The following is a 14,162-nucleotide window of genomic DNA, read 5'->3' on the forward strand; positions in this document are numbered from 1 at the left end:
GCTAGTTAAACAAAACATTACCGTAGCTTGAGGGAAAGGGGAGTGGATTGCTTGTACCCGGGCCGAGGCTGTGTAACAGAGATGTCCGTGACAAATCCACTCCGTCCATCTGTTTTGAAAAACCAGGTTAGTAAAGTGTTCTAAAATTCAGGAATATCCAAATCTTAAATGGCCCACAACAACAAAACAATGGGAACAGCAACGTTCACTGTTGAAACCTTACTGGAGCTGACCATGATGCTTATTTGCCATCCAAACTGTTCATAGAATATTACCACTCAGATAAACTGTAGGAACAAATATCATCCTGATACGAAACTTCTGCCACCGCCAGACGTTCAATTCCCACTGTTTCTTGTGGTATGGCCCACATGAATTTTGGATCTTCCTGATTTTTAGAATCGTGTCCTACTTTGATCTTTCAAAACAGATGGACGGAATGGATTTGTCACGGACATCTCTATGACCCCACAAAGCACCCGGCGCAGAGGTCCCACCAATCCGCTCCCGCGGGCAAGACTCCTGTAATAGCTCACCTCCATCTTGAAAGTGGTGGTGACTCTTGAACCATACACGTGGCATGGTTTTACGTCAATCCATACAGTCCAAACCCATCTGATTTGTTCTTTGAATGCTATTCAACTTTTGACCATCCATTCTATCAGCACCAACTGGATGGTTAGGATTTCTTGGTAAGTTCAATTTCATCCACAATGGTCATTGATAAAGTGGAATGACATAAAAAGATTCATCTAGCCGGCCCACTTAGTTGGGATGAGGCTTAGATGATGATTTTTGATCCACAAGGGGCCCAGAACTTGATGGCCTGAATGACTTCAAATGAGTGTCATACATAAGGAGATGAGTCGTCACGATCTTCAAAATGGTAGTCAATCATCATAGAAATCCAGCCGTTGAAATCAAGGCGTTTTCCTCTGGTGTTTGCAAGTGGGCCAGAACAATATCAAAATTCAATGGTAGGTTTGATGAACTTATTAAAAGCCATGAAAAATGTACCATTTCCAACCAAACCATGTCTGTCAAAACCTATTCAAATCGTTGAAGATTTAATTATCACAGTGGTTAGACCCAACATTATCATGTGAACTACCATTGTCAAAGCATTTAAAACTAACGTTTTAAAACCCGAGGCTTGACCCATTCCAGTGGCGGTTCTGTTCAAACTAGTCCGAAAGTTGTGAAGGGATTATAAGTAATCTGATTAGGAGGCTGTTATATATATATATTGTGTGTGTGTGTGTGTGTTAAATGTTGTAAATAGGTTACAGCTTTTAATGTGAAACCCGGCAAACAAGTCATGTTTCATATATTACAGGTAAAGTATTTATATCTAAAAAGTCATTAAATATGTTGGAAATAATGGTTAATATATACTCATTATATGTGGAGCCCATCATAATGCGTATAGTACATCCAATCTATCCATCATGTACTTCCTTTGATACTCTCCTGTGACCCTAAAAATATAGCTTATCCATTATCAAATGGACCACACGAAGGAAGGGTGGGACGTCCACCGTTAAAAACTTCTAGATTACATTTGGGGCCTACTATGATGGGTGCAAGACATCCAATCCGTTTAGTGTGTGCATGCATTAATGCTGGTCCATAATCCATATTGATTAGATATTGTTTGAACACCCACAAATAACCAATAAGGTTCCACTGCCATCATTTTTCTGGTCAAGATCAGATGGCTGTGAATGGTCATACATTGTTATTTGCTTTGCTCTCTTTTTTTCCCCTTTTCTTGTTTCTTTTTTTCTTTTTTCTTTTTTCTTTTTATCATCTTGAAGGCCCCCCCAATGCTTCATGCTTTAGCTTTTCCTTGGTATATTTTTTATGCAAAGTAGTATAGAGAAAGAGGGGAGGATATTATTATAGCTAGGATTTTGCACGCGTGAGGCGCTCTATTGAGCTGTGCACGTGACGTAGTACAAAAATTTGTACATGTGACAGCCATCCGGACACAATCTTGAATAGGATTGTCAATAGACACAGCTTGGGTCAATCAAAATAAAAAAATTTAATTGGCCTGGCTGAACAATTCAAAATCAAGGCCCAACCAACCCCTTGTGCGGCCCGTTTGCAGCCCTTATCTTGAGTGCTCATCCATTGAGCCCCCGCCTACCATGAAATAATCATGGAACAGTTCAGTGAGAAAGGATTTTCATGCATCCAAGCCCTTGATTGCAACAATCTGCAACCAACGATCAGATTGGTGAGCCCCATAGGCAATTAGATCAGATAGGTGCGCCTCATAGGTGGTCTGATCGGATTGTGAACCCCTCATTTGAAAAATCTTTTCTTTGAAAGCTATGATGGGTGAATTTGTAAATCGCAATGATCACTTAATCTAGTGGTTTAATTCTTCCATAGTTATATATTGTTCCTTGAAAAACCAATGTGACCCCTAAGTCATATGCCATGTGGATGTGATAGGGTCGATCACATAATGATCATGTGTCCCTTGTGGACAATTAGATATGCCTTAACTAATATGTGGTGTTATCTTAAATATATATGGATACATTGCGTAAAGAGTGACTCCTTTGGTGGTCGTTAGGAACTTGAGATTGGACACATTAATGATTGTTAACGGGGCGAATTGCAATTCATGGATCCCATTACCCTGTTGAGTCCTAATCTCACTTGTACTTAACATGCCTATGGAAATTCCTATGATGAGATCAATATACAATCACTATCTTATGTTAAGGGACTAAAGTTCAATATGGATAGAGCTTACCATTAAGGGCTAACTTGATGTTGTGGGCCTTCCTAATTACCCCACATGGGAGCATGAGTGTGCCATGGATACGAGATCTTGTTGTAGACCTTTGAGCACTTGCATTGGTAGAACAAGTTTAAGCCACTAGTCTAAGAGTCCATTAGCCTGACTATGTTTAAGACTTGGTTTTGTTTATAAGGTTGCCTAGTGGGAGACATTAGGATCTATTGATTTTTACATGGGTTAATAAGTAATCCTCTGGGTTTACCTGGGGACATGTGAAATGTACTACTAGATCAAGTATGCATCAAGTGATTTTACTTATGAGCTTACCACTTAAAGGTTTTAAATGGTTTTATGAAGGTTTCCAATTGTGAAGTTTATTTTAATCGTTAAAATTGCTTTGATCACACTTAATGATAATCTGATGATCTACTATTTGATTAATATGAAATATGGATATTCAGTTAATGGTAACGATAGTGAATGAATTATACAAGGCTTAAGTTAGCCCTTGGTCCCTACTAGAGGATCTCACGTCTCTTTACTTTCCTTCACTAGAGATAAATCAAATTAGGTTAGAGGATCAACATAAACAATCTAAGAAAATTATTTTGCGATTTCCATCGTGCACAAGTATGCTCTAAACCATTCTTTACAGTTTATATACATAGAAATATGTTATCAAAGATGTAATATTTTATGGTTAATTAGAACATGGATTTTGGAAAATACATTTTAGTTACATTGCTTACATTAAAAATCTAATAAGTTCAAATCTCCTTTTAAGTCTTGCAAGCGGATTTTGCATGCAACATTCACATCTCATTTATGATTCTTTCATTGTGGAGCTAAATTTTCATTTCATATTGTGTCAATTTGGTCTATTTGGTCTCTCTCTCTCTCTCTCTCTCTCTCTCTCTCAAATCCTTATATTAGTCTTTAGGTAAAACTATATAGAATCAACAACTTATATATGTATCCATTCATGTCTACTTTCAATGGCCATGTGATAGCCTTGTAGGAAGAGCCAAAGCCAACCAGTCATGATCATAACCCTTACATGTCCTCAGGTTTAATGTTTAATCATTTATTGTGCAACATTAATTCTTGATTATTATAATAATTTAGTCCAAGCCAATGGGCTCCCAGATGAGTGACTTGATCTTGATACAACTAATGTAAGTAATCAAAGGTCTTAACCTGGATCATGTTTCCATAGCATGTTCACACTTCTATGTGGGTTAAGGGTGAAGAAAATAGATTGACACCAAGTCAGCTTCCTAATGGTGGAGATTGTTCATCCTGACGCAAATCAGCCCCCTCGCACAGGATGATCATACATGCATGTCATAAGAAAGTGCCCACAAATGTGTCTTACATACCTGTGAAGGTCATAGTCCAAACAAGGTACTAAGATTTACAGATTACAACTCTCCCCGATTAATGGTGTCCTATCCAATCTCAAGTTCCTAAGGACTACCAAATGATGCACTCTTCAACTAACCCACACATATATAAATTCTAGGTGATAGCAATCACTAAACTATATCTGCGACGGATAAGATCCGTCACAAAAATAAAAATAGTCGCTGAAATTCGGAAATGACAGCCGTATTTTCATTTAAACATTTGTGACAGATAAGGTTCGTCGCTAATTGAGGAGCGACGGACGGATTTAGCGACGGATTTAGTCCGTTCAGAAATTAGCGACGGATTTAGTCCGTCGCTAAAATATCTGTCAATAAGAACAACTCGTCAGATTATTTATTTATTTTGAATATTACACCTGATAGTCATTCAAAAAATAATTCACACGATTGTTAAGAATACTATTTATTTTTAACCTCAGTTCTCAACAACTGAGGCAAAAGCCTTTAGCCATAGGAGTTGCAGTCTCGGTTTGAATAACTGAGGTAAAGATGGATTTAGCCTCTGTTAGCATCAACTGAGGCTAAATTCAATTTTTAACCTTAGTTCTCAACAATTGAAGCTAAATCGTTCAATTTAATTCATTCATAAACCTGTGTATAATTATTCATTCATTCAATTAAATACAATCATTCATTTTAATCCATTCATAAAAGCACAATACTAGCAAAAAAGTTATCTGTCATGACAATGATAGAGTTTGTCCTTTGACCTCTTATGTGGAATTGTTGGCGGCAACCTGGACAAGCAAGATTAAATGAATGTGAGTTTAACTGTTGTATTTAGGAAATAGAGGAAAATAGTCATACTTTGCATTGGAATCGCGGCAAGACCTATATTATACAGTTACATCTACATTGACATTGAGCAGGTCTTTTAAAACCCATGATCAACCTACAATTCTCAGGACGTTTTGTCTTTCAGAATACCACTTCTCGAGAGTCACCAGAAGTTAAAGATCATTTATCACCGAAATATGCAGATAAGGGTTGCATTTGCAACTGTCAATGTAAGATGAACAAACATCCCTTGTAATACGATGAGCCAAAAGAGCTCAAAAGTACTCTTCTAAACATGATAGGAAAAGTGATAACAGGCGGGAAAAAGTTTCAGACCTTGAAGAAGGCTCCTTAGCTGACTCTTCAATCACCTAAGATGACTCAGACAAAGGTGTAGAGCTCTTGTCAGTATCTGGGCCATTTGTGAAGATTGCATTAAGCCCAAAACTAGCATCAAAGCTTCCAAAACTCAATCCACTTCTCTCAGCTTCAGGGACATGAAGATGGTTTGGAATGATGACATGTCTGTCTGAGAAATGCAAATCCTCTAGCTTCTTTTCCAGCTTCACTGTTACCTCTTGAGCCAGCAGCACTAGATGCAGATAGTGACTGAGAACTGACTTCTTAGTAGCCTTGATGCATAAATCAATCAAGCAAAACTAAGTGACCCAAACTTGAATCAGCCATATTTTCAAAGCACAATTTGACATAACTGTCCGTGCAGCAAATGTTTATGAAAAGATCAACCATTGAAACCTTAGAAATGAGTTCTATATTCACATTTTGAACTTTATCTTGGCACATACAACTGTACAAGCAAAATAAATTCAGATCAGTGCAACCGCTTTTAGTGTACTATGAAGTCAGATTCTAAGGTTTTTTTTTTTTTTTTTTGAATGGTACTTAGTAGCTACTAAGAAGTTAAAGAGTGAAGTTTTGTATGAAAGATATAAATAAAATAAAATAAAATAAAGAAAGGATTGAAATCAGAAAGAAAAAGAAAAAATCAGATCTTGGAAATTAAGATGCTTGCCCCAACATGTTTGATATCCCAACCAAAGGTATTGTCAGTCTCATCAGCCCCAAGTGTCTGACCATTCGCTTGAATTAGTTCAGATAAGCTGGGTTTTCGGTGGCTTTGTGCAGCTAAGCAGCTCCCCACAACAATTCATCCTTCATATAAAGACAATGAAAAATCAGAGCTTTTTAAAATACAAAATCTATATAAAAGAGAAGTTAAACATAAAAAAAGAAGGAAAAACAAACCTGATAGCCATATTAACAAGTTTCACAGCATACCATATGTGCAATTAATCTATTCTGATGCACATATGATATGTCATTGAGGCTCATTCGCATTAATTTGACGGTTGAATTGGTCATAAAATATCAGTTAATGATATAACTCAGTATGCATGGTATTCTTACCTCACCCTCCCACAAATAAACAGAATCGATACCTGAAAGTTGCAAAATGCAAATATAGTCTATTAGTTCTAATTCCAGAGCTTATCTGCAAGTTGCATGCAAGTGATAATGGAGATATCTATGAGCCTAGATGCAATATCCTGATACCTGCAGCCATCAATGGCAATTGTACACATATTAGTACTAAGAATTAGTGACTAAAATGCAGAAGGAATCTACCATGGTCAAATCGATATAAACATTTTGAGAGACCAAATGCACCTCCCCTGCGATTAGAAGAATGTGCACAGATCCGGCAAAAGATTTACAAACTAGAAAACCCAAATAGCGCGTAGAATGTAGCACTTGGAGAATACATAGCTCTATGATGGACAAGAATCTCATCCTACATGATAGGAACCTAATTGAAGTCCCTTGCCCACCAAGAACTTAGAAGGGAATTTGCTACAGTAGATTTCTGATCTTGTTGTTTTGGAAACAATCTCAATTCCCAAACAACAAGCATCAATTTTTTTTCGAGGTTGTATATGCATTAAATCTTGTTTCTAAGCTCTCACATGCTTCGGCTACAGGCCTATGACATTCATGAGGTAACTTAAATAATAAAACCACAATAACCGAAGAATTCTCATGCTTGCAAACTACTCCTTAGCTTCATTGTATGCTTGGTTTGGCAATTGATGGGTTGGTGAAATGAAGGTCATAAGAAAGGATGGACCTAATGCAGTCATGGCATTTTGTCCTCAACTCAAAACAAAGCTATAGTAAAAGAAATGTTATTCTTGCCACAAACTGAAGAGTGTTACATGGATTCTACAGCTTCAAAATCTCGAAGAAATTGTGATATAGGACAGCAGAAGACTAGAAGTAATAGGTACAAGTGATATCAGGATTCCAGTTAGGGAGGCATGCCTTCTTTTTTTTTTTTGGTTAGGGAGGCATGCCTAAGATTGTTCAAAAGTCTTGAGTCTAATTGACCTACCAGAATTAACAAGCATTTGTAATCATGCATTGGCTTTCCCTTCCTCGAAGAACTTACTGGTGGTAAGATGCCCAAAGCTAAAGAAGCTCCCACTTGGTCTCCAAAGAGCCATTAATCCTCTAAAGGAGATCATAGGTGAGAAAGAATGGTGGGATGGTTTGGAATGGGAAGAAGATGGAATCAAGTCTAATTTGCTTCCTCTTTTCAAAGCGTTAAGATGATGAACTCGAAAAATCTGCTACCACCAAGTGCATAGTGGATTGAATGGGATTGTTTTTTTTTTTCCATAAAACCTGCTTGTCTCCGTTTGAATCATGTATCTGCAAGGGAAAGGGAAAGAAATATGCCAGTTCATTGGCACACTGTTTGTTCTCTTGGTTCTAAATCTTAAGGCCTGTTTGGGTGTCACTTACAAATGAGTTTATCTCATTTTGATTAACCGTAATTGTGTATCAGAAATCATGTGTGTTTCTATAATTTCAATAGCCGGCAATCTTTATTAAATAAAATGAGATCTCTATTAAATGAAATGAGACGAACTCATTTTTAACTGGAATCAGCCTTTGGCAAAGATCAACAATGAATTTTTTTCAATTCATGCCTAATCTAAGATTGATGGATTTGTCATTTTCAATTCATGCCTAATCTAAGAGTGTTGGGTTAAGGCTTAGATGATGATGATGAAAGCAGGAATTACATTTTCAAAACAGAATTCCTTTAATAATTATTATAAGAAAGAAGAAGAAGAAGAGTTCCCCTATGAAATACAGCGATCAGTATTTTCCTATATGCCCACTAGAATGAGAATTGCATGAGAAACATTGTCTAGGTGATTGTTTGGGTGTGAATATAGCCATTCATTGTAAGTTTGCACAAATATGAGATGCAGGGATTAGTATTTCTTTTTTTCTTTTTAAAATCTAAACTCCGTGTACCTAATCCACTAATAAAAACATAACAATTCACGCTTGCCCCAAAGAAGCGGCATTGGCTTCTTTTTTTTTTTTTACTTGCAAGACTCCATATTCGTTTCTTTGTTTTGCTTTCTTCTCTCTCTCTCTTTTTTTTTTTTTTTTTGATGGATCACCTATGTAATTGCATAGAAATAGAAAAAGTTAAATAATCGTTATATATGGTGAGATGACTGTATGTATATTTGGAGTAGATAATGAAACCTGATAGGATGAAGTTACTATTATATCTAATTCATTCAAAGGAGTCTTCACACCAAGATGAACCTAGTATTATCTACTACATACTAGTAACATACAACCAATATTGGGGCACCATACCATAAGCTACAAAATTTCATGTCCCCCTAAACAAGGTATCCTCCATTGATAACATATATATATTATAAGTTCTTTATTTTTATTTACATTCGCAAATACATTCATCATCCATCCAACTATTAACAACATTTATTAAAAATAAAAGATATCCAACCATACCATAAGCTACAAAATTTCATGTCCCCCTAAACAAGGTATCCTCCATTAATAACATATATATATTATAAGTTCTTTATTTTTATTTACATTCGCAAATACATTCATCATCCATCCAACTATTAACAACATTTATTAAAAATAAAAGATATCCAACCATACCATAAGCTACAAAATTTCATGTCCCCCTAAACAAGGTATCCTCCATTAATAACATATATATATTATAAGTTCTTTATTTTTATTTACATTCGCAAATACATTCATCATCCATCCAACTATTAACAACATTTATAAAAAATAAAAGATATCCAACCAACTCTTAATAATAATTTGCAATTTAACCTACTGGGAACCGTCATGAACCGTAATGTCTTACGGCAGAATGGATGACTTCTGCAAACTCCACATCCGGTGAACGGTCAAGATTCAGTGAGACATGGAGTAGGGTGATCCAACCGATGTGCCTTTTAACACGCATCCACACTTGCATTCAAAGATGAATAGTATTTACTCACATGCATTACATGTTTCATCATCCACGTGAATTTTTTACATTTTAGCTATTTCATACCTCATTTGTACCACGGCTTATCAAAACAAATGAATTGCAAGAGGAAAAAAAAACTGTCAAATAACTTTTTACATTTTAGCCCATCTAGAAGTAAAATTCTCTTATTTTTTAAGGCAGAAGATCTAAGCATTATTTCCAATCTTCTCAAAAGTGTAAATCTCACACATGCGATGCATATTTGCACTTGTGTCCATGTGTGAATATGCATGAATCCACAGGCATGCGGAATTAGCAAACCTCAGCATATAAGAGAGTTTTTTTACTTTTCTTTTTTCTTTTTCTTCTAGGCCAAAAACAAGCTCAGGCATGCATACCTTAACTATTGCATGCTAGTAGCTCTCTATGCTTGATATTCAGTGGTGCTCTTGTGAGGACATCATGCTCGAATGGAGACTATTCCGTTTGTTTGTGTTGTTGCATGAGGATTCACGATGGTGACAGACTTGTTTGAGGAAGTGGCTGAGGAAATGGCTAGTGGGTCACTCGCAATAGGCTTGCCCCATGGCCAACTTTTCCTTTTTACTTTTTTAATCGCTGTTACTTTAGAAACAGCAAATCTAATATAATGGAATATAATTGAAACAACATGTCACCCACACCCATGCAGTCTTGCACACTCCCGTAATGTTGATATCTTCGACAGAAACATTGTGGAATGCATATGAAAAATCATATAGAGGGCTTCTACAAGGGAGAAAGATGGATGCATTAGTCAGAGTGCAAAGTGCAGTATAAGTCCAAGATCTGGTTTGACATGGAACATACAAGCAGATCAATATGAAGCTAGATGCAAACATGATGAAGTGTGACAAGTCTATGAGCATAAAGGTGTCTGTTTGCAACCATTACAAATCAAAACATTCAACTTAGTTTGAGGAATACTGAGCATGAATGCTAAAAAAACTGACATTTTATAAGAATGTCATTTGGAGATGGTAACCATTCTTGGAATTGAGAGAGTATGAAGTAGACATGAACACGGGAAAGTCATCTGAGCAACAAAAACAAAAATGCATCTGAAGCAACTGAAAGAAAAAGTACCAGCAAATGCACAATAAATAATATGATAGATATTGCAACCCTCCAAGAAAGAAATTGTGAATCATTTCACATTTGACAAGGAACATGAGGAGAAAATGTGATTTGCTCTGCTTTTTCCAGTATAGTAAATGGGAAAACATTAACCATGCAATAACAAAAATATAAAAGCATATCATTCTAGTAACCCAAAAATAAGCAAACATACTAAATAAGTGTAAATAGAAGGTTGCAAAGGACCAGATTAGCCACATTACACTGCAATTTATGGAAAAAATTCTAACTTCTTAGGAATGTTCATATCAGCCACATATATGAATGGAGACTTCTATTCAAATTAACAAGCAACAACCTTACATAACCTAAATCTTCAAAATAACATAAAATGAGGCATTCTTCTGGTTCATAAAAACAACAAAAATCAGTAACTCCTTCCAAGTTTACAACACTGAAATTAGAACTTACAAATGAAAGGAAAAGTGCAAAGAAAGTCCCTTACCTTGCCAGACTTTTGATCAGGAACAGTTAAGCTAAAAATTGTCTTGAGCCTGGGCGCAGGTTCATTGACTGTAATCGTTGTAAAAAGCTGGAGCAAAATCCAATAACACTATCAACCAATCTAAGGCATCACAGAAGATACCATTCAATCCCAAATGAACTTCAGTGGATATCCAGACTTAATAAAACTCAACAGTTCCTGAATTAGAAACGGATCACAAAACCATGGGTCCCACCCCTACAAATTCCATAATGAAAGAGAGAGGGAGGGAGGGAGGGAGAGAGAGAGAGAGAGAGAGAGAGAGAGAGAGAGAGAGAGAGAGAGCTTACAACGCAAGTGGAAGTGTAGGTGTGTAGGTGGTGATGGTGAATTTCTGGTCGCTCTGGTAATCCAAGACTCTTGATATTCATGTTAGAGGTCTGATTTGGTTTGGTACTTCATGGGCATGCACTGAATCAGGTGCTGGCTTGCTGCACAGGTTTTCACCCATTTTCAGTTGGGAACCCGTGTAATGCATCCGTGGGCTGGGTGCAATTATTTCAACCAATATGAGCTGTTGATGCCTTCCTTTTCATCTTTAAGGCAAGATGTCCTTGTGGATATCTAAAGTTTGTTTCCCTGCTCTTTGGTTCAACAGTATATTGACCAGATCAGAGATGATTTTATCATATTTAGGAATGACAAAAACATAGCGATTAGTGACTACCAGTTGAGTGACTGGACTGTGAAAACATATGCATCACAACTTTGAATTTCCAGTAAACATACAAGCAAATTGGTATCATTTGGCCCTTTCTGTTCTTTTCTTTTTTCCATTTTCTTATCATATTTGTTCCATGCAGTTTTGTACACTGATCTCATGCACTTTGTTTATCAAGATCAGGCGTTAATGCCAACCATATGATAGGTTGGTTTCACTCAAAAGTGTTTTGTATGCTTGATTGAATTGAATTATAATTCATTCAATTCATTATCAGAGGAAATTATTGAAGTGGGCTAGTGCCTTTTTTAACTTGTAATGACAATCAAAATTTCAATTTTGTGCATTTCATGTTGGACTCGATAGTAGTTGCAAATTGGGGGATAGTCCCTCATCATGAACAGAGCTGACTGGGGCTATCTTATTAAATTGGTATTTTGCAGTTCAATTCAATGGAACATATCAACACAACTTCAGCATGAGGGTGACCTGAAAATTCGGGGATTGGACCATAAATACATGTTGGAGAAGGTGGTGCACCTTGCTGCTTCAACCTCGAACTTGATAGACGGTGGAGTGACTGGTCCACATGGCGGCTACTCCTACCTTGCTTGAGAAAAATCATGCTTGGTAAAGTGCTATTCTCTGTATCCATACCACCACTTTCATGCATGTGTGGAGTAAGATAATGTTGTCTAACATACTCCGCAGCTCGAGCACCCCCGTGGCCTGAAGATACAATATATGCATAAGATTAACAAAATAAAGGCAAATACACAGCAATCTAGAGTACAAAATAAAATATCCTTCGGAACAGTTGCAAGCACAAACTAATATCAGCTTCAACTAATTTTATAGACTCTCCAGCAACAGTTAGTAATGCAAAGCAAAAGAAAGAAGCCTGCAATTTCGAGTCAGAATGCCTGACAACGAAGTAGATGTTCCATATTAGAAAACATTCAAAAAAGGAATTAGGTGTGTCAAGGTATTAGAGCACCCGATTTGGGGCCTTTGATCCGCACCATTCAACTCCATCATTCTCATCACAAGCACCACCACGTTGCTACATCACCACCGCAGCCACACCAGCCGTCACCTGCAAATCCGGCAAAACCCTGTCTCAGACACTGCTCTGCTAGACCAACACTCAGATCTGCCATCATTTCCGTCTCTGAGATCCCATTCGCAGCCCACAATCTCGCTCTCTGCATTTTCTTCAGCCATCACCGCCTTTGCTGAAGCCCATCTCCATCGGAACCCTTGTGAGCACACCACCAGGCACCCTTTCCATTCAGATCCGGCATCCCTGCTACTATTGCTGACAGGAAACAACAACACAGATTCGCCACTGCAATTACTTTCACCCACAACAGTCTTAGATCCGGCGACTTCTCTAAACTCAGGCGCAGAGACAGAGAGAGAGAGAGAGAGAGAGAGAGAGAGAGAGAGAGAGGGAGGGAGAGGGAGAGGGAGAGGCGCAGAGAGAGAGAGACGCGGATGAGAGAGGGGTTGGTTAGGGCGCCGGCCCTAACCAGTCAAAACTCAGAAGTTTTTAACGGTGGTGTCACTCTCTCCACTGTTTTCTCTGGTGGGGTCCACTGGAGCTTTGGATGTGACTCATTCTTTGGAACTTACCCTAAAATGATCTCTCCAGATGGATGGACGGCGTGGATACAAAACATACATCATGGTGGGGCCCAGAGAACTTGGTGACGTCACTTTAGTAGCAATCTCCCTACTCAATTTGTCAGTAGCCAATCCGCGCCCTTAGAGGGGGGCCGGATGACGTCAGCAAGTTTTGTGGGTCCTATCATGAGGCATGTGTTATATCCAAACCGTCCATCCATGCGAACGGATTGGCTACTCCCCCTGCCACCAGCTCCGTGGCTGGTGGTCGGTTCTCTGTGGGCCCCACCATGATGTATGTGTTTCATCCATTCTGTTCATCCATTTTTACATATCATTTCATGGCTTGATTCAAAAAATGAAAAGGATATAAATCTCAAATAGACCACACCACATGAAAACAATAGTGATTGGATATCCACCGTTAAAATCCTCCTAAGGCCCACTATACTGTTTATTTAACATCTAATCTGTTGATTAGGTCATACAGGTCCAGATAAAGAGAAAAAGCAAAGATCAGCTTGATCCAAAACTTTTATGACCCCAAAAATGTTTTTGATGGTCGACCCTCGTTCAACACTGTTTCCTGTGATGTGGTCCACTTGAGATTTGAATATACCTCATTTTTGGACTCACACCATAAATGATCTTTAAAAATAAATGGACGGTATGGATGAAACACATACATCATGGTGGGGCCCACATAACACCGACCACCAGCCATTGGCTGGTGTCAGCGGGAGTAGTCAATCTGTTCCCTCCATCCATATGGCGAGCTCGTCGTAAGGCTTGAGACAAAAAATAAGACAGATCTAACTATCAAGTGGACCACATGATCGAAAGCATGTGGGGGATTGAACGTCTACCATTGAAACCCTTTTGGGGTCACGGAAGTTTTGGATCAA

General features: G+C 37.8%; 1 long non-coding RNA gene across 3 annotated transcripts; it reads right to left on the reverse strand.

Moving 5' to 3' along the window:
- Positions 1–9,008: 9,008 nt before the first annotated feature.
- Positions 9,009–13,117, reverse strand: LOC131223261 (uncharacterized). 3 transcript variants are annotated; one of them, XR_009160359.1, is made up of 4 exons: positions 12,121–13,117; positions 11,261–11,549; positions 10,932–11,018; positions 9,009–9,306 (listed from the first exon to the last, which is right to left on the reverse strand). It is a non-coding gene; the product is annotated as an uncharacterized LOC131223261 (long non-coding RNA). The 3 variants fall into 3 exon arrangements; XR_009160360.1 differs by having other exon boundaries at positions 11,261–11,554; XR_009160358.1 differs by lacking the exon at positions 12,121–13,117 and having other exon boundaries at positions 11,261–11,985.
- Between the last annotated feature and the right edge of the window lie 1,045 nt (positions 13,118–14,162).

This window comes from Magnolia sinica, chromosome 13, assembly GCF_029962835.1.
Source record: "Magnolia sinica isolate HGM2019 chromosome 13, MsV1, whole genome shotgun sequence".
Taxonomy (NCBI): Eukaryota; Viridiplantae; Streptophyta; class Magnoliopsida; order Magnoliales; family Magnoliaceae; genus Magnolia; species Magnolia sinica.